Source organism: Miniopterus natalensis, chromosome 10 (genome assembly GCF_054644295.1).
Source record: "Miniopterus natalensis isolate mMinNat1 chromosome 10, mMinNat1.hap1, whole genome shotgun sequence".
Classification (NCBI taxonomy): Eukaryota; Metazoa; Chordata; class Mammalia; order Chiroptera; family Miniopteridae; genus Miniopterus; species Miniopterus natalensis.
Window position 1 is genome coordinate 64412087 of NC_142090.1, and position 25539 is coordinate 64437625.

Below are 25539 nucleotides of genomic sequence, written 5' to 3' on the forward strand. Positions count from 1 at the left end.
TATAAGCCAGAAATCTGAAACTCCCTTATCTTTCCACCAACACTTCTATTTTTTCACTTGCAAAAGTACTCAACTTCTTTCTTCCCATTATAATAAAAAAGGTCCTGCTACTCAAATCCTGTCCTCTCCATTTTAGTCCTGGGTCCCATTCTCTTCTTCTCTAAACGGATCTTGTATTCTTTAGTGATTTTTCTTGTGTCCTGCATCTTCATTCATTTTTTTCTCTACTGAGTTAGCCAGTTGATATCCACAAATACTTTATTATGTCTGATAAAATTAAATAGATTTTTTAAAAATATCTGAAACACCTTTTCTTCAACAGACAAACCAGTTAAACTCTTATAAAATCTCTTTGTTCCCTGTCATACCATGTTATTTCCATTTATTCCTCAAGGCTCCTATACTTTTCAACACATTCTAGTCTATCTTTTAAAAAATTCTTATACAACATCACTTTTTTAAAATCACTCTTAAATCATCGAATACCTCTATTTTGCCAAATCCAAATGACACTTTTCTGTTTCCATTCTACTCAGCATATAAGCAGCTCTAAGCTTTCAGAACCAACTTCTAATTTGTAGCAGTCATGGAAACATGCCACTCAGATCTCCATTCAAGAAAGAAATTGCCATTTGGCCACAAAAGATGAAATTAGTTGACAGTACTCAGCTTCAGTGCCTTTAAGATCTGCTTCAGCTTTCAAGCTGAGCCGTCTTCCCAGGCAGACCCAGACAGTGGCTGTGAATGGCTAGAGTACCAGAGTCCAGCTATTTCTGCTAAACGCAGATCTCTTTAAACAGGAAATTTATTATTCTCTGTTACAAAAATATTGTTGTACCTTTGCACCAGTAATAAGAAGGCATTATTTCATTTGTCATTATTTTCTTATGTATGTGTGTGTGTGTGTGTGTGTGTGTTTATTTTTAATTTTTTTCCCCCATCTCCCAACTAGATAACACAGGTATCATTGAACATAATAGATCTCTTATAAGGTCCATAGGAATCCCCAATTCATAACACAGCATTCATAATATATTCCAAATAAATGTTTATTAAATTGATGAATGAAAGGGCAAATAAATGTATCAATTTTTAATCAATTTTCTTTCAAAAATTAATTTTAAATTTCTCCAAAATTTTAATATCTGCCACAGGCATGGTAAGTAATCCAAATTGATTATAAATTACCATCATCTTTGATATTGCCTTCTTCAGTGTTTATTTATTTGGTTTTATTTTTAAATATTTCGTTATAAAATTAATTTGTTTTATTTTATCTAATAAGCCTAATAAAATTTTAAATATTTTCAAATATTTATCTGTGGCTAGCTTATATTGAAGAGCAACAAGCAAGTATAAAAATCACACTGTTGACTTAATCTACTAATTTAAAATGGTATCCTATCATCACGCGCACACACACACACACACACACAGACTGGAATTTGCCTCAAAATCTGATTTTGAAAGTATTACAACTATTGAGAAATCGTGGAGAGCAACCAGAAATGAGTGTGTTTGTAGCCGTGCTTCCTCTAGGTGATCACGTTGCTGCTGTTATGCTCTCATGTCTCTGCTTTTTGCTATGCTCAAAACATTGCACAGAAAAAACACACCTCTGGGTATAAATAAAGAGAAATGACAAAACAGAGAGGCTAAACATCCTATTGAATATAATTAAAGAAAATGGAACTAATGTTTTAAAGATGTTGTTTTGCACAAATGACAAAAAAACATGAAAGTTAGATCAGGTTACCAAATACAGTAGAAAAGCCGAATAGTAAATTATAGAAGCTCTAGAAAATACTCTATGCCATTAGTTAGATGTAACTGAGAACATATACTTTTATTTTAAAATTTAATTTCTACAGATTTTTTATAGTATGCTGAGTGACTTCCCAAAATAATATTTAAGCTATTTTTACTTTTACAAGTATATATCTAAAAGCATGTAGCAGATTATTAAAATGTTCCCTTCATTTCAATAGTTTTGAAAATAATATCAATATAATTAGACATATTAAATTTTTTTAAGCATTGAAAAGTAGATTGGTCACAAAACATACATTAATATAGCTCAAGTTAAGAAATTACATAAACTACAAGTGAAGTACTTTCATATAATTTATTTAAATTCAATGTCTTAATCTTAATCTATTAACTTCCATGCCTGTCAATCAGCAGATGTTTACATAAAAAGATAAAGAAAAGAAAGGCATTCTAACTAAAATTTTTTGGTATAAATTTATTGAGTAACATTTTTTCAATGTTTTATCTAGCTTCATTTTTTGTTTTGTTTCATGTTTCTTTGTGTATATGTGTGGGAGGGGGTGTTTTGTCTATCATGTTAGAAACTAAAAAAATGGTACTTCTTTTTATAAATCCCTTAGAAATACAGGGAAACATAAAGAGAGAATCTGTATTTAGTCCTCTGGCAGTATGGGGAGGGGAACTGGTTCCCGGCCTCCAGAATCCTGCAAATGCTCAACTCTGTTATATAAAATGGCGTAGTGTTTGCATATAAACTATGCACATCCTCCGACATACTGTAAATCACCCCTAGATTCCTTACAGTCCCCAACAGTGGGAATGCTATGTAAACAGTTGTTTTCCCGGTACTATTTTGGGAATAGCGACAAGCAGAATGTCTGGACATGTTCAGTACAGACTCAACCAGGGTAGGCCAAACCACACAGTACACACGTCAACAGCAACATGACATTTCTTAAGAGTATTCCCAACCTGAAATTGGTTCAATCCACAGATGTGAAACCTGCAGATACGAAGGGCTGACTGTGTTGTTTATAAATCTTAATTGAACTTTAGGTACTCACAGGGCATAGGCTGTTGACAAGTTTCCCAGGAAGCCATTTATGATAAACTCAAATATACTTGAAGATTACCTTGCACCAGTCATTCAACTTGTGCTATCACATGATTATGAATGAATAAACCCTATAAGCTTCAGTTCAGTTTGATTAAGTGTCCCAGAAAGAGCAGCAGTTTAATGTGAAGAGTAATTAACTGGCAGATAGAGGCTAATGGATGCCCCAAACCCCTAAAGAACTGTGAGTTTTCTTCCTTCAAAAAGAAAAGACATTGTATGCCATGCCAAACAACCAAAAAAAAACAAAACCCTTACGCATTTTTATATAACACCAAACTCATGATAACCTACTGGAAAAACTACTTGGTTCCAACATAAGTAATCAGTTTTATTTCATCTCATTTTTTAAAAAAGATAGACTTAATTTCTAGGTGTTAAGTTCTAAAGAAATAAATCTCACTGTCCACAGGCATGTTTTAGACACCTATAGTACTGGGTCAGGGGTTAGGCCTAACATAATTCAAAGTCAAGGTAAAAAAAACCTGATGCATAGATACATATGTATGTGTATATTCTGTGATCAATGTAGATCAATTTGCACAAATTGGCTGACCTACAGTAGCAATGAAAGAGAGACATTGAAGATATATTTTTAGCCAAATACAAATTCTAAACTCAATATTATTTACTGTTTTAAGTTATCATATCTGGGCTTTCAATTAATATATAAAAGAATGTTGCTGATAAAAATGGAAATTTTCTTTTCTTGCTATATAGTGGACCAGAAATGTCTCTCATTAAAAGACACCTAAGACAAAATAATGTTTATGTAAAGCAAATTTTCTGAGGCCAAAAATCCCCAAAGTAACAACTTTTAATTTGATGTGAACCATAATGACAGTACTCTCTATTGGTCAATCAATGTTCAGTTATAGATTATAAAATCCACTTAAGCTAATTGAAATAGAAAGTGATTTATTACAAGGTATCAAATGATTTAGAGAATGTTTGGATGAACTGAAGAACAGGCTATTATTTGAACACCCAGAAATAACTTTTATACCACATTATAGAATTGGGCCACCCATCCTTAAAATTTTATTAACAAAGAGATCAAGTATAATCACCAATAACCCATGCTTATATGTATATATAACTAGGAGACAGATAATACTATAACTTCACATTAAATGTAGGCAAACAAATACCAAGATTCAGCAGTCAGCTCTGGAGCCCACATAGAGAAGAGAGTCAAGAGGCATCTATAAGAAAAAGGGAACATAAAACTTGAGGCCTAGGGGTGAGAAACATAGATCACTTTCAGAAGAGAAAATTCCACTCTCTCAGCTGTGTATCTCCCAAACTCATATGCTCAAGTCCTAATCCTACTACCTCAGAATGTGGCTGTACTTGGAGATAGGGCCATTAAAGAGGTAATTAAGTTAAAATAATGTCACTGGGGTGGACCCTAATCCAAAATAACTGGTGTCCTTCTAAGAAGAGGTTATTAGGACACAGAGACACATAGAAGGAAAAGGAGAACTATGTGAAGGCACAGGAGGTAGACAGCTATCTACAAGCGCAGGAGAGAGGCCTTAAAACAAACCAACCTGCTGATGCTTTGACACTGAACCTCTAGCATCCAGAATTCTGAGAAAATTCATTTCTATTGTTTAAGCCATTAACTCTGTAGCACTTTGTTATGGCTACCCTAGCAAATTAACATACCTATTGAGTTGAGAAATTCATTGAATAGTTAGCTCTGAGAGCTGGTAGATTAGAGCATTAGCTACTATGACAGAGGTTGCCCACCTTTTTATGAAAATAACCAAATAGTAATTCTATTAGGCTTTGCAGTCCATATGGTCTCTTTAGCAGTACTCAACTCTGTCACTGTAGCATACAAACAGTCTTAGACACTACATAAACAAATGGGTATGCCTGTGTTCCAATAACATATTCTTTACAAATATAGACAGTGGGCTGGATTTAGCTCTTAGGTTACAGTTTGTGGACTCCTGTATGAGAGAATCAATAAGAGTTTAAGACTGAAAGAGATCAGAGGTAGTGGTCTTAATAAAACACTGCTTCTAGGAAAGAGATGAGTAATTTGGAAGGCAGAGATGTCCCAATGATTCTTGATGGTGAAGAAAGAAAAGAAGCAAGAGTTGGATGACATAACAACCCCCTGTTTTCTTCATAAAATAGTACATCTTCTAAAGAAGCTAAATCCATGAAACCAATAGAAAAAGGTCCTCTTGATTGAAAAAATTATAAGCTACCTAAACATCTCACCTCTGTCTACTACATAAACTGTTATTCCTAGTCCAGGGTAATAAGATATTTTAAACAAAACAAAAATAAAAAAGGAAGAAAACATTGAAATGTAAGTTGTGTAGAAAACAGTATATAATATGAGATATAGAGTGCTATAATTTTGGGCTCGACGAGTGTAGAAAACAGCAGTGTTTACAAATAAGATTTGTCTTCATTGTACAAGGTGCTGAACTTACAGGTAAATAGTGATTTAAAAGCATTTCCTTCCTATCAGAGCCTATTATTGCAGAAGGCTTTGTGTCATTGGCCTTGAAGCTATGGGAGATGGATAGGAAGAGCTGAAAATCAGTAAGTAAAGATCTGAGACATCAAGCTTAAAAATTACAGCTCAGTAAAATGTTTGCTTATAGTTATTCAAGTACATATTGACAAGAATAATAAAGAATCTTAGCTTACTAATTTTTTTTTTTTTTCTTTAGAAGGCTGTATTGTCAAAGTTTAGTACTAGCTTAAAAAAGCTTATCTTGGTGCAGGGTACCAAGGGAAAATGGACTGCTAAGGTTATTATCCACATTCCAGTTCTGATATGGCAATGAAGATCTTACTTTTATGTGGAATCTAATGAACAAAACAAACTGATGAACAAAATAGACCCAGAGACATTGAAGCATGCAACAGACAGACATATAGCAGAGGGAAAGAGTGGGGGAGGCGAGAGATTAACCAAAGAATTTATATGCATATATGCATAACCCATGGACACAGACAATAGTATGGTGAAAGCCTGGGGAGGGGGCGGAAGGAAGGTCAAGGGGGTCAGTGGAGGGTAAAAAAGGGGACATCTGTAAAACTTTCAAAAATAAAGATAATTTTTTTAAAAAAAGATAAGGTGCAGGGAATGCAATCTAGAGTGCAATCCTAGAGGCTGAGTAACTTATACTTAATGAAGCCCAACTATTCTTGACCAGGAACCAGGAACTACTAGATAGTTCCTATTTATCCCTCATATAGAAAGGGATTTTAATGAGCTATGTTGCTCCTTATCAATGTGAGATGAGTGGTCATTCAGCTTATAGGTTACTAGATCATGAGAAGACACATGTAAACCTGATCTGGAAAGCTGCACATGTTCCAACCTGGGTCTAGTAGTAACCAGTAGTAAAGAGAATTTGGAGTTGTTAAAGGTAAAGCGTGGTCAATTATAGAAATAAGGTGGTATATTAATTGGGCAGACTGTGGCTGACTCATAATTTTATACCCCCAAGTCAACTTCTTCCCATTTATTTTGTAAGAGTGACCCAAATTTACCCAGACCCATTTCCTACCTAGTATTTCCCATCTTCCTTTGAAGCTAGGTGTGACCATGAGATTTAGTTCTGGCCAAGGACTTGTAGCAGAAATGTTATGTGGAGCTTCCAGGAAGGCTGGCCCAGCCATTTAGCACACCCTTTTCCCCTGCCTCCTTTCTCCTTCCTTTTACCTGGAAGAACAGAACATGATGGCTGTAATATTAGCCTGTGCTGTGACCTTGAGTGTAGAATTCAGCCTAGCAGAGATAGTTTGGTTGAAATTACCATATATTTGATTCTGTAGTTTAGTGGGTAACATCAGACATCTGGGTAGAACTATTGGTCAGTCGGCTGACATGGCTACACTTTATTATTTTATTAGTGAAATATATCATTTCTTCAGTTTTTATAAATTTTTTTCTTTGTATATTCTATAGGAAATCTGTAAATCTTGAACGATATCTTTTGTACTGTTAAGGGCATGTTGGTTTGAAAGATCAAGGCCTACTTTGAGGTTGTTCAAGGCACATTGAAATGTCCTTCTTATAGCTCATCGTTATTCTCAGATATCAAGAAAAGCTATTTAACTTTTGAAGTGTAATTGTTGGAGAATTTTTTTTCCATTTATATTATACATAATGGAATATTTGAGCACCAAAAAAGAAATTCAAATCCTGGGTAGGAGGTAGTGTTGGTAGCACGTCAATGTTCCTGCTAACAACTAACGATCTATACAATTACAGAAACTATGTATTCAAAGGGTCAGAAAGCTAATAATCTTAATGAATTTTTGCCAATCAATTGTTTTAAGTAGGATAAAAAGAAAACTGATAATAAAAAGAAACACTGAAAAACTATTCTTCATCAAATTTAAGTTTTCTGAAAAGAAAATCCACAGAATAATATATATATATAAAACAAGCATTATATCCAGAGAACATAAAACACTGCTAAAACTCAATTATAGAAACAAAAACAACCTAATAAAAATGGATCTAAAATTTGAGTAGACACATCAGTAAACAATTCATACAAATGGCAAATAAACACATGAAAAGATACTCAGCATCATTATCTTTTAGAGAAATGTCAATTAAATCCACAGTAAGATCCTACTGCATAGCCACTGGAATCTGTAAAATTAATGACTTACAATGCAACATTTTGGTGATGATCTGAAACAAGTGGAACTCTTGTATTTCCTACAGAGACCACAAATAGCACAATCATTTTGGAAACAGTTTGACAGATTTTTACAGAGTTAACATTGACCTAGTGATTTCACTTCTAGGTGTTTACCTGAGAAAAATGGGAGGGGGGATTTAAAAGTTGACCAAAAAATAAAAATAATAAAATCCTAAAAAAAAATTAGTAAAATAAATCCAGTGTTATATAAACGGACAAATCAATTCCATATGTTTCACAACCAAATGTGAATGGTAAAACTAGAGCTTTGGTACAAAACAGGAGAGTATCTTCATGGCCATTGGAGTAGAACAATATTTTTTAACACAATACTAACAAAAAAGGATTAACTGTAAGGGAAACTTTTAAAGATTGGATTTTTTAAAGGTTATTTCACCATTAATAGTGAAAAGGGACCATTATGTTTGTGTGGGGAGGTGGTATTGTCAATATGTATATATTATTAATGACCCTTATTCAGAACAACTTCTATAAATATCTTATAAATTAATAAGAAAGACAGAATATCTAAAAATAGTCTGGGCAAAACAAAAACCAAGCATTACACACACACATGTGCATACACACACAGGCACACACACATAATAAAATATTTCATAGTGAAGATTCATAATGTCAATAATTCACTCAAGTATTTTAGCAAATATTGAAGATACAAATATGGAAAAAATGTGAGCAGTTATGTAATTGAGGTAATGAGCACCCAGAAATACATTTCATGATTTTCTATACTCATGAGGGATATTCTAATATTTATGTAGAGTATGTTTCCCAGAGATTTCAACACATCTCCCAAAGTCAGTTCATTATCATATATATAATCTAGTAAATAACAGATTTCTATGTTCTTTCTAATATTTGTAGTTGATTTTTTGTAGCAAGATGTGCATGCCAAGATTATTTTCAATATTTTATTATTTATATTTTGAATGTGAAGATCTAAGGTGATTTTGATATTAGATGTCATTATTGGTTATAATTCATATACACTGTCTATAATGAAAAAAGTCTCATGCCTATTGATAATATGTTATTTTTTATTTATGATTCTACTCACTTTTATTGTGTGCATGTATACTTAATATTTCACAAAGCAACTAAACTTACGGAAACTGACCCTTTTTTCTGTTGTTTCCATTGCTTCTTATTTATTTCCATAGCAGTGTGACAGGCAATTCTATCACCAATGAGTGACTTGAATAATTTATTGATAAAATCAATAAATCATGTATTGGTACAGATAAATGTAAATGCAAACCTAATTGCAGATTGCTTTAGGTTTTTTGTCATTCTTTTACATTTATTATCACCAAGACTGAGAGATAAAACCTCAATCCATAATATTATCATGCCAAATGAATTTTACAAGGTAACGTTACACTTTATTTCATGTTGAACATTAAGAAGATGATTATGTGCTTTAATATTGCTGCTAAGGACAGATTCAGATGGAAAGTATCTTCTTTGCTTGCTCTCTGGTGATCCATTGTCTGTGACTTCTCAAGAGTCTCTAATGCCTTTAAGTGAAGGAGTTTGTTTGGTACCATGACTCTGGGTGAAAGAAGAAGGTAGCAAGCATGCTTCTGAGGAAGTCTGCAATAAAAATTCAGAAAAGAAAGCTCCTTACAGTTGTTTACTAAAACTGGAAATTTTCCCAGACTATAAGTTCCTTATTCTAGCATTAAAACCTAGCTAAATTCATTGTCTAAGCCATGGCTTGGATTCATTCTAAATTTGGTTTCTGGGAGAAATACTGTGCAAAATGTATTTTGAGTTTTGCATCATTGACTGCATATTTAGTGTGAGAAGAGAAAGCATTTTCCTTTAGATATGTGTGTGTACATTTGTGCTTTCATTTTCTATTACTCATTATCTTTCACTGTTTTAGAAGAAAACTAACTAAAAGAAAGAAAGATTGGATTTGCTACATTAACTTACATTGATTCAGTGGTAGCTACAGCCACGGCTGTTCAAGTAAGTGATTATCCCATTGTGAGTCTTCCCAAAACAAATGCCCACACAGGCAGAAGAGGCAGAGTGGCCCACAAGGCTGATGTTCTGGTTTTCAGAGATCTTAGAAATGCCCAGTTCTCTGATCCTTTGCTCAACATAGAATATTTTGTAGTGTTTAAGTTAAAAAAAAGTCAGTTGGTTTTCTTTTCTATATTATCCAATCCCTTTTGTGTTAAGGGAGTTTCAGTGTTACAAAGAAAAGCTAGTGGTTGACTACAGAGGCACAGCAAAAAGCATGGTAGGAAGAGCTAGCATCTACTGAGTACTTACTGTGTGTGCAATGTGATACGTTGTTTAGGGAAATTATCATAGACCAATACTGTGAGGTAAACAAAGTCAATACCCCCATGGAGCAAATGAGGTGATAGAGAGGAAAGCACTTAGGCAACTTAACCTTACATTATGCAACCAGGACACTCAAGCCATGTCATTTGGACTCCAACTTACTTGGCACCCACAAATAGTAAATACCAGTGCATAGTCAAATAATTTCAACATTGCAAGTAAAGCAACATATACTATCTTTTAGTTCAGTTTAGCATTTTTTGAATACCATCTTTTTGTCAGTATTTTGTATCCCAGGTACACAAGAAGAAATGTAGTCTCCTCTCCTAGAGCTGGCTTACATTGCAGCGCAGTAAAACCCAAGCAAACAAATAATTACAACAGGACTCAGGCCACAGTAGGAGTAAGTGAATGACTACAAAGTGAAGGATGTAAATAGATTTGCCAGGACAGTCAGGAAATTACACAGAGCCAGTGATCTCTAAGTAAACTTGTTTATGATGGGAAAGAATCTGCCAATTAGAAGAGGGACTGCAGGGGTGTCCGGACACTGATAAGCCAAGCACAGAGCATGAAACCTCCTGTTGCAGGCGGAGAGCACTTGATGCTTCTGTGACCCGATTGAACTGAGGGGGGCCTGTGGTAAGACAGTTTACTGAAATGGCATGCGGTGTCCTGACAATGGGGCTTATGCGCAGGGTTAAGGAGACTGAACTTCAATCAGCAGGGTAGGACTACTGGGAAATGTCAGCATTGTACCGATACATGACTTTCACTTCAGAAGTCTACTTCTAGCACTGATACAGATGAAGGGAAGAGGTGCCACTCATGGCAGCAAGGTCACTGGGGAGGCTATCAAAGGTCAAGTCATTTCTGGTTTTCTTGAAGTATCAATTTTATTAATTTGTTGTTCTCTCTATGGTATTTAGCAACCTTTATGTTCAAGACAGTTCTCCTTTGTATTCCCATGATCTCACCTAAGGGTCTTTTAAGACTCCGGTTGATGAGGGAGAAGCGGAAGATGAATAAAGCAGCTTTCAAGTTAAGGGATTTGCAAGAGGCTTGAATAAAGGAGAAAGTTCAGGGAGAGTTTATGAAGGTTGGAAGAGAGAATAGACACGATTTTATCCTGAGAACTCACAAGGAAAGACGATAGAGGAGAGAGAAGGAAAGCACCTCCAGTAACCTAGGGATCAAGGATAGAAATCATAAAAAAGGTCACATTTATTTTTAAATGATCAAACTAAAATGTTAGCGTACCTCTGTTCCACGATGACGTGAGTTAAATGAGTCATTTTCTTGTTCCAGATCCAGGAGATTGATATGAGTTAAACTGAGAATGTGGGGAGAAGCCTAGTACTTCTCCTAGTACTCCTAGGACCCCTCCTCCTCCTAGTACTCCTAGTACTCCTCAGTTGGGATGATGCTCTAACCAACTGAGCTACCCAGCCAGGGCCTAATAGGGCATGTTTTAAACTTGCTGTTCAGCTCAAGTGTATTGATTATATTGTTTCTCCTTTTGTTTATTGTTTACTGGTAGAATCTAGAAGAGACAACCTAGCAAAGTTTGGTATAGTTATCAGGGTAGGAGCAATATTTCTTGCAAAGATTTAAGGAGGGTCTTTCTTACAAATATTATCTTTTCAAGGTATTAGAATAAACAATTTGGAAAAAAACATTTCTTAGCCTTCTTTTTCCATGCAATTTCTAAACTTTATGTTGTATTATTTTTTGTTGTCGATGCTGTCTATTATTTGTTTGAAATGTCTATTGAGTTCCTCCAATGTATCAGGTAAAAACTAGGTGAATTGCGTGTACCGTTTACTTAACCCTCACATCAACACCATGTGAGGTATTAGGAGCGTATGTCCTTGTTGATTAGGATCGTGGAGTTCATAAGTAGTATGTCTTGGAGGATTACATTGTTTTGATAATTCTTGTTATAGGAGTTACTTTTCTTTTTCAATATAGTAAAATTAGAGTTAATATTTTCATTTTTTATTTATTCAGTCAACATATTTTTATTGAATGCCAACTATGTGCCAAGAAGCACGCTCAGTTCTGGTATTTGTAGTGAGATATGCACATATGGTCGCTATGTGAAAGGGCAATAATTATGCATCACCAACAGCAACCCATGTGTGACATAAACTGAATGCAAATCCCATGATTGATGTAGCATTTGTCATCACAAATGTAGATGGGTTCGTAAGGGTAGGAGAGTAAATGTGCGGTGAGGATTTTCATTTCTAGGAATGAGAGTATGCATTACACCAGTAAATAAAATTCCCTGGGTTATTTATGGGAAATATGTGTACTTATAGTCATTATAATTTTCTCCCAAGGCACTTTTAGCAATATGCGACACTCAGGAGCTGAGCATGTTGGTAAAATTGGGGGCAGGGCTCAAATGTATGTATACATTACTGAGCTCTCTGGGAATGGTAAATTTCAGAGAGCCAGCTGTTGGTTTTGTTTATAACCACATGCTTGTGTCTGTGATAGACAATAGGATATAAAAACGAGAGGGGGCAAAAACTACAGGATAGCCCCAAACCCACTGCAAATCTTATAAGCCCATGGTTTTTATATGGGAGGGGGAAATGTTATAGAAGAGTTAATTTACCTTCAAGAGTCAAAACTAAGTACCACTATGATTAAGGGGTTCCTAAATTAAAACCTAAATGATGGCACCAAGTCTAAATTTTAATAGAATTATATTCTGGGGGGGGGGGGGTGAGGAGTCTGATGTCATAATACTGATATCTTCAAATGGCGATCCCAACTAAAACTCTCCATTGGAGAAGCTATAAAATAGGCTACAAATACATGGGTGTATAAAAGTTACTTGGCATTGTGAAATCTTGGAGAGTTTAATTGAGGATATAAGTGTGATTACTTTTAGTTTCTCCTTATGTGAGTGACTAGCAGATAGAGATGATTTTGAGATGAATCAGACATGATGTTCAACCTCAGGAAATATGTAGTATAATTTCTAGCATATTATTTAAGATAATATATTTTAATTACATTTAACATAACTCGAATAATGATTGTCTAATTAAGAGATAAGATAATTCTACACAATTTTCAGTTTTTTAAATCTGACCTGAAGAAACCAAAGGTATACTCTAAATATTACTATTCTCATTTAAAAAAGTACAATCAGTGTTGAGCATATTGATTATTTATGTCAGAACATACTGATATAGTGATACTCAGAATGCTTAGAAATTTACTCAATTTTTAAAGACATATTTCAAAGCTGTGTTTTGAGGTCAAGTAGTAAAAACTATAACTCTGGGCTACAACAGTGTTTCAGTGAACAGATAAACCTAATGATGTTATTATATCACCCACTTTTAGGCCAGCAGCAGACTCAGAATTTTTATTTGAGGTTGGTAGAGTTTTCATGTGACTTCTCTTATCTGCAGGCACTCATATTAAGGACCACTCTTTGTTTTCTCTTTTGGATTGATATTTTATTGCTTAAAACGTAGATTTTAACTTGTGTACCTATTTAATGGAGTGAACCAGAGAAGCTAGTGTGTGCTTTCAAAATATAATCACCAATAAAAAAATGTTATCTTGCAAACTTGAGGCCTCATAATATCTGTATTCTACTCTGAAAGCAAATTTTATAGGCATTTGTCTTAGAACTATTTATTTGAGTATTTTAAAAAGCACAAATATTTATGTGGAAAATATTTTGTTTATTATATAAGCATTTTGCATGTTCTTGCCATTTCTTAGCTAAGGTTTTGTGTTTTTTTTTTTCTAAAATATGACATTAAGACATGAAGAGACATGTGACATAGGTAAATCCATGCAAATATTTTTAATTTATTTGTACTTTAAAGGGATTGGTTTCACTGTTTGAATTTCCTTATTAGAAACACCTAAAAGTGAGTCAATGAGCTGCTCTTAATTCTAAAAAATAAAGATCTATTTTACAGTATTCCTACATAGCCATTCTTCTGTATAGCACATTAGAAGGGACTCTGTTATAGGAATCAGAGTGCAGGTTGCATGTGTGAATTCTACATCATGCTAGTGTTATCAGTGGAAGTGGGGTTCTTGGAGTACCGCTGGAATAAGCATTTCGGGACGCCCCCATGGGAGGATGAGCTATGGTAAAAAGCTTTATTTCCATGGAATTATATCCCTTCAGTAAACCTAAAATCAGAGCCAGTGTCCAGAGTTTGCTTTCCATGCTGGAGCCAGGTCCAGTACAGCATCAGACTAGTTACAGTCTGTCCATTGTGTCTGGGGTCCACATGGCCATTGGTCATGTGGGCGAATGCAAGAGAGAAAGCACACCCCGAGCAACAAGAGTCCCAAGGGCCCCGAAAGCACAAGAGAGCAAGAGCACAAGAAAGCACAGGAGAGCTCAGGAGAGCACAAGAGAGCACAAGAGAGCACAGGAGAGCACAAGAGCACAAGAGAGCACAAGAGAGTGAGTTCTTTGTTCAGGGGATTAAATATCCCAAATTTCCTCACCCTTACAATGGCCACTCCCGTTCTGGCCAATGACCTTTGTTCTCAGGTGTGAATGACAATGGGCACCTTCCCTATGTCACTCCAACTTTACTGGGCGTGCATCCATCTCCCCCTTTTGGACCCCTGGGGAGTATAAAGTTGTAGCTGCCTGGTGAAGCTGTCCAAATGGCATGCCTGTAATGGCTGGCTTCTCCCTTTACTCCTTTCCCCGCTATTAATAATTAGCTAATTACCATAGTATCACTAGTAGTAGACTTTGAGCTGCACTTTAATCACTTAAATGTTCCTTGGGGACAACAGTGCCTACCCAGTGAACTTAGAGTTTGAGAGAAAACTAAGTGAAACAATATTTAAAATTTTATTCTGTAGTTCTTTATGTAGACAGAAAAGGAGTTATGGTCGAGACAGTGGTGTTTCCCAAATAGTTCATCTGCTCCTCCACATTTGCCAACATTTTACAGGTAAAGATGATTAGCTCCAATCAGTCAGCTTTGGGTAGAAGTGATATGTGCCATTCAGAGGCAGGAGTGTGAGGAGACAGTAGGCAACCATGCAGCTATCTTCCTTTCAGAGTTCCTGATGGACTTTTGTTTTAGAATGAGATGTAAGAGAAAAGGAATGATTACAAGGTACATGTCCTGAGCAAACAGAAGTATGGGGTTGTAGCAATTAAGACGAGGAAAGCTGTGCATGGGACAGCTTTTGAGGAAGATATTTGGAGCTTAGTTTTGGACACTTAAGTTTGAGATGGCAATTATATATCCAAGTGGAGATGTGGAGGGCTTTTGGGTTTATTAAGATAGCATTGCAGAGAATTCTGGATTGGAAGAATGAATATGGAAGTTAATGTATGGTTGGTATCTAAATTTATGAGATGGAGATTACCAAGGAATGCAATGTAGACATAGAGGAGGAATAGAGATAGAGCACTGGGTCACTCCAGCATTATTAGGTTAGATAGGAAAGGAAGAATTAGCACAGGTAACTGAAAAAAACACACAGAAAGTTAAAAGAAATCCCAGAAGTGTGTGGCTAGCAGCTGATGCTGACTGTCAGCTGGATGCTCACCTTAAACTGTGAGCTAGGCAGAAAAGTGACCTTAAATTTTGTTTTTTAATGAAAGATTTTAAAAATTCCTACAGTTACACAGTAAAATAGAAAATTCAAAATTTACTATAATTCACTTAAATAATCTGGGTAACTGAGACAAATGCATAATTACATTTTCTCTGTAATGTGTTATAACACCCTAATCCAATTCTTTGAGTATGAGAAAATGGACCTTAAGACCGAACTTCTTCCAATGAATAAACTTCCTAATGGAAATAAATTAGATACATCTATAATGTATTACATTTTCCAGAATAACAAGAAGAAGATTTGCAATCAACACTTATGAGTCACTTCAGATGTCTTTGGCCACTCCATGTGTACTTTTGGTTGTCTAGTTTTAAGATGCTCCTAGAATGATGGTCCTTCCATAAAATTGAGTAAGTAAACAAATTTAAACAGCTCCTTCAGCAATCATATAAGTAAATTATATGTACATACTTATCTTTATTTAAACCCAAAATTTAATAAGCATAGACAAACTGTTCTGTTGAACACTCTTGCTGCTCATGTGATATTATTTGTAATATTAAACATACTTGGAGCTGTCCTCTGCTCACACCTCTAGGAAAAAAATAAGAACGGATTATTCAAATGATTTAAAATACTTTGCGATATGGGTCCTACAGAAATATTATAAATTTTGTTTTCGCTCCAAGGCTTGTTGCAATGTTGACCATGATTTAAGCGCCACGATTCTGTGGGAAATGGCAATGATATTGAGCTCTGACAAATTGAATTGGTCTCAAGGTATTGGAAGATGACTAATAAATCTGCAACCTGATCCAGAAAATATTCTATACGATATATTGTTTCTTCTTGAAACACACGTGACACCTTTAAGTGTCAATACTACTAGCTGTTTGGTTTACTTAAATTATCTGTTTGGGAGCGATTTCATTCTTGTTACGATCAACACCTACTTGTCTATGACAATTGCTTTGGATAAAGATACGAAGGAGTATTAGTTTGTTTTGTTTTCCATGCAGTGTAGCACTTTATTTTTAATATCTCCTTGTAAGAACTGGCAAGTTTTTTAGCACTGTATTTTGTGTAGTTTTTTATACCATGAAAGGGAATATTATGTCTTCATAAGACTCCCAGAAATACATCTTAAAATTTGCCACTTTACTACTGTACATCAAAACACATGAGCACTTTTACTGAGACCAGAAAGAATAAGACAGTGTGTCTAAAATGCAATATGCATGTAACGAAAAGATTCGAAGATGGAATTATGGTTTGAATGTAAACCTCTTAACCTACATTTGACAAGGCTTTTTAGACATCTATTTTTATGGTAATATTATTACCTGTCAAGATATTTGCATGGAATATTTCCTCTTAAAAACATTCAAAACTCATCTCAGAAACTTTATCAATTTTATTTATTAATTTATTGCTATATTTGTAAATATTGCAGTTGTAAGTGGCTTAGTGATCCAGCTAGATCTGGCTTGGGTTGGATCCAGAGTTTTGTGCAGGTCTGTCTTGCATATTTCACATTCTGGATCCCAAGCTGAAGGAACAGGGTTGGCCTGAGGCCTGGTCGTGCCAGGAGTATGAGAGTATGAGAGGGTAAGCCTCTGAAGGCTTTTGCTCTGAACTGGCACTTCTGCCCACATTGCACTTTATTTCTCCCACATTGCAGAGGCCAAAGGAAATCCTGGCCAAGCTCAAATTCAGTGGGGCGGGAAGTATACTGTACCCTAAGAAGGAGCAGAGTGGATGTTTGCTGAGAAGTAATCTAATATGCAAGATGAGCTTTTGAATAACGTTTATTTTTCAATTATATATTTTCCCAATTTTCTAAACTAAAGATGTATTACTTTCATACTCAAAAAATATAATTTAAAACAAAGAAAAAAATCCTGAGGTCCCATTAAAAAAATCCTACTTAGCATAGTAAGTGACAAATACTATCTATTTTCTTGTCTGTACAGAAAAACACTTTTCTATTATAGTTTTATGCAAATAAAAGAGATGACTCTTTACATAAGTTTAAAGTGTACAAAACTGAGAATACAAATGAAATGGTGCTAGAAACAGCATCTGAGTCTGGGAAGAAGCTGTAATGTTCATACAGAGATGGGCATGTGTGTGTCCCAAGGAGGTGGCTGTGTGTTATTTTTATGGTCTTTAGTTAAGGTAAGAGAAAGAGGACAGTATGGGACGATTTTTCATTCATAGTAGAAGAGAAACGCTCATAGGAAGAATTCTGTTCTCCAGGGACTTGGCAGGGAATAGAATGTGATCCTTATTTCTTTATCCGATAATTCTCTGGAGAAAATATCCAGACTAATTCTTGTGATTTAAATCTCTTTAGTAGCAGCAAGTACTACTGGTTCAGAGATTCATTCTTACTTTAAAAGATGGGTTATTCTAATCCATTCCCAAGCAACTCGGCTACTACAAAGAATATATTCGGGGGAGGGGGGAAATCAGTCATAAAAGAATTCTTATGGCGCCCAAAATGCCACTTCTACCCACCCACTCGTTTGTAATCGTTAGGCAAATGATAATAAAGAATTTGGCTCCTGACAGCATTTTAGCAATTAAACTTCTAATGTGTCAGGCTGCCAGCTGTGGAAATGGGCTTCTTGGCTTCTGTTTTTTAGTTACTTATAACAATATGTTTAATTACTGAACCATAAAACAGACAAAACTAATTAAGAGATGGGATGCTAGGCTGATGGTGCAGGTGCACATTAGCAGTGACCACCACCTGTGGCAAGTCTCTCCAGCGCACTTTAGCAAAAGCACTTGGGATTGTTTTCAGAGCAGCAGTGAATCAAAGAGACTGACTGTATGCAAACGAGAGACCTAGTTGCATCCACCTCACAGACTGCCTTCTGCCCTGTTGTGTGAGGTAATGCACAGTCACTGTGCTTAACCTTCAGGAAATCCCAAATGAGATGCCCTATTTCCAAGAATATGGAAACATAAAGAAAACGGGTGGATGTAATATACAGTGAGCCTACCTGCCATACAAAAATATTCAGGTTTGTTTTCTGGTACATGAATTCATTAATTCAACAAAATAAAGTATTAGCTATAGGTCACATATTAATTTCTGTGTTAGAAATGCAATTTGAAAATTTTTTAAAGCAATTAAAACAAGATTTACATACAACAGTTTGCAAAGTAAATTTTATGTGCGTGACTCACTGAGTAAATTAAACCCCCATGAGGTAGCTCAAAACAGGTATTTGTATTAAACTTATTTTATCAGTGAAAACACAAAAGCTGTTTTTAAATGGGAAAAAAAAAAATCACATGTCAGAACAAGTTTTTCTTAGACTCGCTTACTCGTTGCCTAATATGATGATTTAATTGAAGGAGCCCAAGCTTTGGAGCTGTACGTTCCTGAGTTTGAAGCTCAACTCATTGCTCACCAGGTCAAATTACTTAACCTTTATGCTACTCAGATTCCTCATATGCAAATGTATTTAATAACATGTTCCTGAAATGCTTAAGACAATTGAATGAAACCATAGGCCTAGCACAAGATGCAGTATCTGGCACTTAACAGAATGACTAGGGTTGCTGATTTCCTCTATCTTCAGACTTTAGTAAGTTATTTATGCATTCATTCCTTCATTTATCTATATTATGATTTGTTCTTAGAAATACACCAATTTATATATTTATTAAAGCCATGCCAATGATGAAAAGTAAAATTTTTTTTCCTTTCATATTACCAGACACCGGTTTCCCCTTAATATATCCTATGTAACTTCCCTGTCCAAAGTCAATGTTCATTAAAGTTAAATTTGTATTTAAAAGCTTTTCAAAAAATACAAACGAAACCTAAACTAAAACTAAACAAAAGAAGAAAGCAGTTTAGGCTCAAATGACTTTATAGATATATTCTTTCAAACATTTAAATAAGCAAATACCAACAATCCATAAAGCTTTTCAGAAAAATGGAAGGGGAAAATCAGTTCCCAACTCATTCGATGAGGTCTATAAAAATCTAATATCAAAGCCATCACACATAAAGAAAAGTAAAGGCCAATGTTCCTCATGAATTTAGATGCAAGCTTCTAAACAAAAGTTTACCAATTTGAATCCCAAAATATATAATATATTTTATGACCAAGTGGAATTTATTTTAGGAATTCAAGGTTGTCATAACATTTGATAATCAATCAATGAATTTTACTATATTAACAAACTAAAACAAAAGCCATAAGATCATCTCAATTGACACAAACAAAAAATTTTCATTCAACAGAATTCAAAAGTCATTTCTGATAAAAAAATAACCCTCTGCAAAGTAGGAGGGATATTTTCCCCTGTATTGTGTTAACATATTTTTTAATTGAATGCTTGATATCATGTGAACAGTCGATACTGAGATCATTTGTATTTATTTCTGGAAATAAGCCTGGCTCTTCTTTTGTCAGACTGTTGGTTTAAAGTGTTGAGTCATCTAGTCTGGAGTTGAGCTGAGTGTAGGTGTTATTGTTGTTATTGTTACCTTCTGTGTACACCAGGATCCAAATTCTTCAAGTGATTTCTCCTGCTTGAGGTGGGGCCTAGACTACCAGAGAGATTTTCTCAGTGTTCCTGCTCCAACCTCAGCTTTCAGCATCCTTGCACAACTACAACACAGAGTGCCTGTCTCCAGGAAGAAGGGCTCTTGCTCCTTCCCCAGGGAAGACTGTGTCTGCTCGTTGCTTAGTGCTTGATGGGCTGGTGGGCAGGAGGCAGAGGCAGTTCTCTTTTGCCTGGGCCCAGTTTTGTCTCGGTATCTGTATGTCCAGGCTTCGTAGCTGGGACTTCCTCACCATTCCTATCCCTCCTCCCAGTGACAGCCAGTTTCCACCTGTAGTGGACCTTGTGGGCAAAAGATTGATTGCCCTTCTGCTCCAGTGCTAAGAGACCTTGAATACTATTAATAGAGGATCCTGAGCAGAACATTTGGTGCCATTTCCCTAGGAGAAGAGGTTTGCTTCTACTTCCCTCCCACAGCAACAGTGGTTATTAACCTGCACCCTGAGAGTGACAGAACTTGCTCTTCCCCAACCAGCATAAGGGTGTCTAGCTGTTTTTCTTAACACTTCATAAACCCCAAATTAGCCAGCATCACTTGAAGGTTTTTTTGCTATGAGTTTTAAAAAAAAAATCTACCCAAACTTAAATCAAACTTTCATCTTGTATTTTACTTTATTGTTTTAAATTTATCTTTATTATTGAAAATATTAGAGTTGTTCTCTTTTTCTCCCATTAACTCCTTCTACCCCACACCCATTCCCCACTCCAGGCCTTTACCACAATCTGTCTGTATCGTGGGTTATGCATATATGCATATAAATTCTTTGGTTAATCTCTCCCCCCCCACCACCCCACCCACCCCCACCTACCCTCTGAGATTTGTCAGTTTGATCCATGCTTCCATATCACTGAGTCTATTTTGTTCATCAGTTTATTATGTCCTTTAGATTTCACGTATGAGTGAGATCATGCGATATTTGTCTTTCTCTACCTGGCTTATTTTGCTTAGCATAATATTCTCCAGGTCCTTCCATACTGTCCCAAAGAGTATGAAATCCTTCTTTACAGCTGCAAAGTATTCCATGGTGTAAATAAGGGGCTAATTTCCAAAGTGTACAAAGAACTCATACAACTCAACAAGAGGAAGAGAAACAATCCAATTTAAAAGTGGGCAAAGAACCTGGATAGACACTTTTCCAAAGAGGACATACAGGTGGCCAAGAGACATATGAAAAAATGATCAAGGTCGCTAATCATCAGAGAGATGCAAATTAAAACCACAATGAGGTATCACTTCACACCTGTCAGAATGGCTGCCAGCAACAAATCAAGGAGCTACAAGTGCTGGCGAGGGTGTGGAGAAAGGGGGACCCTGGTACCCTGCTGGTGGGAATGCAGACTGGGGCAGCCACTATGGAAAACAGTATGGAGGTTCCTCAGAAAATTACAAATGGAACTGCCTTTTGACCCAGTGATCTCACTTCTAGGAATATGACCTAAGAATCCTGAAACACTAATCAGAAAGAATATATGCACCCCTGTGTTCATAGCAGCACAGTTTATAATAGCTAAGATCTGGAAATAGCCCAAGTGCCCATCAGTAGATGAGTGGATAAAAAAGCTCTGAGATATTTACATCATCTTGTATTTTGGCTTATAGTTTCAAATATGAAGCTTGAGGGCATTAAAAACAAAACAAAACATAGGAATGTTGTATTTAGTGAGTCCCCTTAAGCAAAGTATAAAAATATTATATAAACTTAAGTTGTTCTATAATAAAAATGATTGACAACTAATCTAAATAACCAGACTTTAAAACAGAAGTTTAAGAAACTCTGATAAAATTAGCGAATATAGCCAAAGGGGAGTTCATTAAATGAGAGAGTGTTACCTTTGAGTGATGTATCTGCTAATATGGTGCCGGATAGCTGTCAAGTTAAGACTGTTCATTATTTCTTGGAGCTTTTCTTTTCCCAAATTCTCCATTTAAAGCCAATGGAGAGCACTTTGTACCCCTTACTTAGTCACATGTTCATTGGCTACCTTAGGTTTGACTACTTTTAATGCATAGATACATACAGAGGTATTTTAGTCCTCAGTCTCTTTGATCTTTACCATTTCATATAGATGCTAAACTATTCCAGGAATTGTTTACAACTGGGAAAAACAGAATCTGCTGCTTTCTTGTTAATGATGTTCTTCGTAAACTAAAAAACTGAGCTAGCATTAGGAGTGTTTATATGGCCATTTTACACCTTTGTTACTGTAAAGCTTGGTTTATTCTTAGATGAATCCTGCCTACCATTTGGAATCATTTTAAAACATGATTAAGAACGATGATAATGCCTGATCTAGTATTCCAAATTATCCCTGAATGTCTCATTTTCTGAGTTACAGTACAGAAATGGCAGACCAGAACACATGTATACTGAATGATAGCAGTAGAAAATAAGCACAAAACAAACCAAAAATAACTGAGCCCTATCCAGTGAAAAAAAAAATTCAAATGCCAAATAATTATGGATTAATAAGATCCAGAAATATGATGACATGGACTGGTCTACATCCTTAATGTTGTGACATTTTGAATAAGCAATATGGTGGACAGATTTTCTGTCTAGCAATATGGCAGGGAATTTAAGTTCATGATTAGGCAAACAAACTGGGTAATGGAATATCTAATGAAGGAGGTTTTACTGTAAAATTACTCAGATCAAAATAGCTCCAAATAGTAGAAACAAGAAAAAAGCAAGTTAAAGTTTTAGTATTAATGGGTAGTGTGGTGCCATCTGCTTAAAGTAATTTACCCTACATAATTCAAATATATTCCCTGTATAAGTCATATTTTTAATATTGTCTGTGTCAGCTCTTTAGACCAAAGGTGTTGAATCAGAAACAAACTAGTGACAATGATTGGGCCATCGAGGTATTTTCTCTTACCTAGATGTAACCCTGCATTTCTTGATTTGGTGTTTGTGAAATATAATCCCCATAACCACATAAATTACATGCATTTTCTATTTTTCAATAATACAATAAAAAGCACTTAACACCAAAATAATTCTGAATAAAGTTTGACATCATTTAGATAGTACAAAACAAACCTTTTGAGATCACAGAATCCTTCTGAGGAAATTAACTATTATAACATGCTGGCCGGTGCATAGGGAATTCTTAATGATAGAATATCAAGTAAAGAAGATGAAACTTTTTTTTTTTTAGTGTCTTTAGCTATTAACTGATAGAGTTAATGGTTGGAGAGTTGAACAGCACACCTCAACAGCTAATTCATGTTTATTCAAGAAATCGGAAATTGTATTTTCAGCACAAACCAATAAGATGATTCTCAGTTTTAGAAGAAAGAATAAACAACTATAGAAATTATACCAATAGATCCAATGTATTTATTGAACTTAGCAGAGTGTGAACAAAAAGTAATTTTGTTTGTTCTCACATTTATTTCTTTGAACATATTCTCAGGGCTTGTTCCTTCCTACTCCTGGATAAAATCTTAGACATAACCCATAGGTTTCCCTATGATTTTTCAATATTAACATATGCTCCCACTTTTTCAGGTATTAAAATGTCCAAATTAATCAAAAATATTCTTATTCGCATCATTCAAAATGTCTCTACTCTCCTCACCCTCTACTTCCAAATTTCCAATCCCATGACATGGCTGTCAGATTCCGGTGGGGAAGGAGGGATGAAGGAGGTCAGTGTGCCCCCTTTTTCTAGCAATACCTCACTCCAGGGCTCAGTCTGGGGAGAAGGGCAGGGAAGAGTTAGATGTGAAAAATTAAACTTTATGTGGCTTATGCTGTTGTAAACCAATATTGATATCCTCCATGACAGAACATCCAGACACTGGTTCTTTCACTCAAAGACATTCTCCCTCCCCCACCCTTTTTTTCTCTCTTTCTCATTTTCCCACTTTTCTAGACCCTCATATAACAGGACATTCCATATGCAAGTCCCAAATTTCAGATGACGCCTCACCCAAGTGATGGTTTAGCACAACATGTCAGCACCTTGCCACAGGGGCTCCACCTTCATTTAAGGTTACTTTGTTCAGATGCACCACTGTCCATTAATACTTTATTTTGCAAATTAGAAAGAGTCACACATTCTCTGGCCTGACAAAGCCTAATGCTCCCATAATGGACATGGGCTGGATTTCAGCCTCAACTTGAACCTCTGTGCAGGGCACCAACTTTGGCACCAGAAACCACTGCCCTGATTCAGCCTTTTCCCAAAGGTGTTTTCAACCACCTTGTGAGTCCAGCTCTGAGTCACAAGAAACTCAGATCTGTGTCTAAACATGTTCCAAAAGGGAATCTTCCACACCACACTTTATTTCATTGATCTCATTCAGGCCACTCAAGCTAATCTTTCCCAAGCCTTGAGATTTTTTTATTTTTATTTTTATTTATTTAAAATATATCTTTATTGACTTCAGAGAGAGGAAGGGAAAGGGAGAGAGAGACAGAAACATCAGTGATGAGAGTCATTGATGGGCTGCCGCCCGCAACCCAGGCATGTGCCCTGACTGGGAGTCCAATCCCGATCTCCTGGATCACTAGGTCGACTCTCATCCGCTGAGCCACACCCGGCTTGAGATTTTAAAGCAAGTCAAGTAACATTCCTTTTATTCTCTCAGTTCCAGAAGATGTATGCCAATCTTTCTAAGTGGACTTCCAGGCATTCCTTTTCCTAAACCCTATGACATGGTTTAAGGTGAGAGAGAAACCAATTACCCATCAAATCTCTAAGGATTGAGGGGGGGCAGAGAAACGGAATACTGACTATTCTCTTCCAAGAAAATCTCACTTCTCGTCACTTCAGTCTCCTCTTGTATTGAGACCAGAAGATCTAGGGTTGGTGAAATATGATTTTGTGTTTCATAGTATCATAACAAGTCCTGCTTAAAACTGGCTGGCTCCTGCTCTTCTCAGCTTTGGTTAAGGCTATAAAAGTAGAAATTACATAAATTACTTTTCTTATTGAATTCCATTCTATTCTTAAAGTGTTTGGGATCTATAGAGATTGTTCCCTTACATTGGAATTGGAAAACCTGATTTAAAAAACAACAATATCTACTAAAATACTTTGAGAGAGGAAAGAAATGGGACAGAGTTGGCCAGGACAAAGATAAATCAACAAAAGTTAGTCAGCCAATAGGCCACATGCAGGGAGGTCAGCCAAGCAAAGAGAAGCAGGTGAGAAGGATTATGGTGCAGAAGGTAGATAAAATAATTTGCCAGCAAATAGTGTCAGGGCATCTAACTTTTAGCACTGAGTTTATCATAGAGAATACTGGCTCTACATTTTTATAATGCTCTACTTACTGTATATACGAGGGGTGTTGTTAACAGCCAAAAACAAAATCAGAGCCAAGCTATAGTTAGAGTAAGGATATTAGTGTTAGGATTATCTCAAAGTAACAAACTAAAAATTAAATACATTCTGGAGGCTAAATATTAAAAATCACAAAATATTTTTTTACAACTCTTGGTAGCTTCACATTTTAAA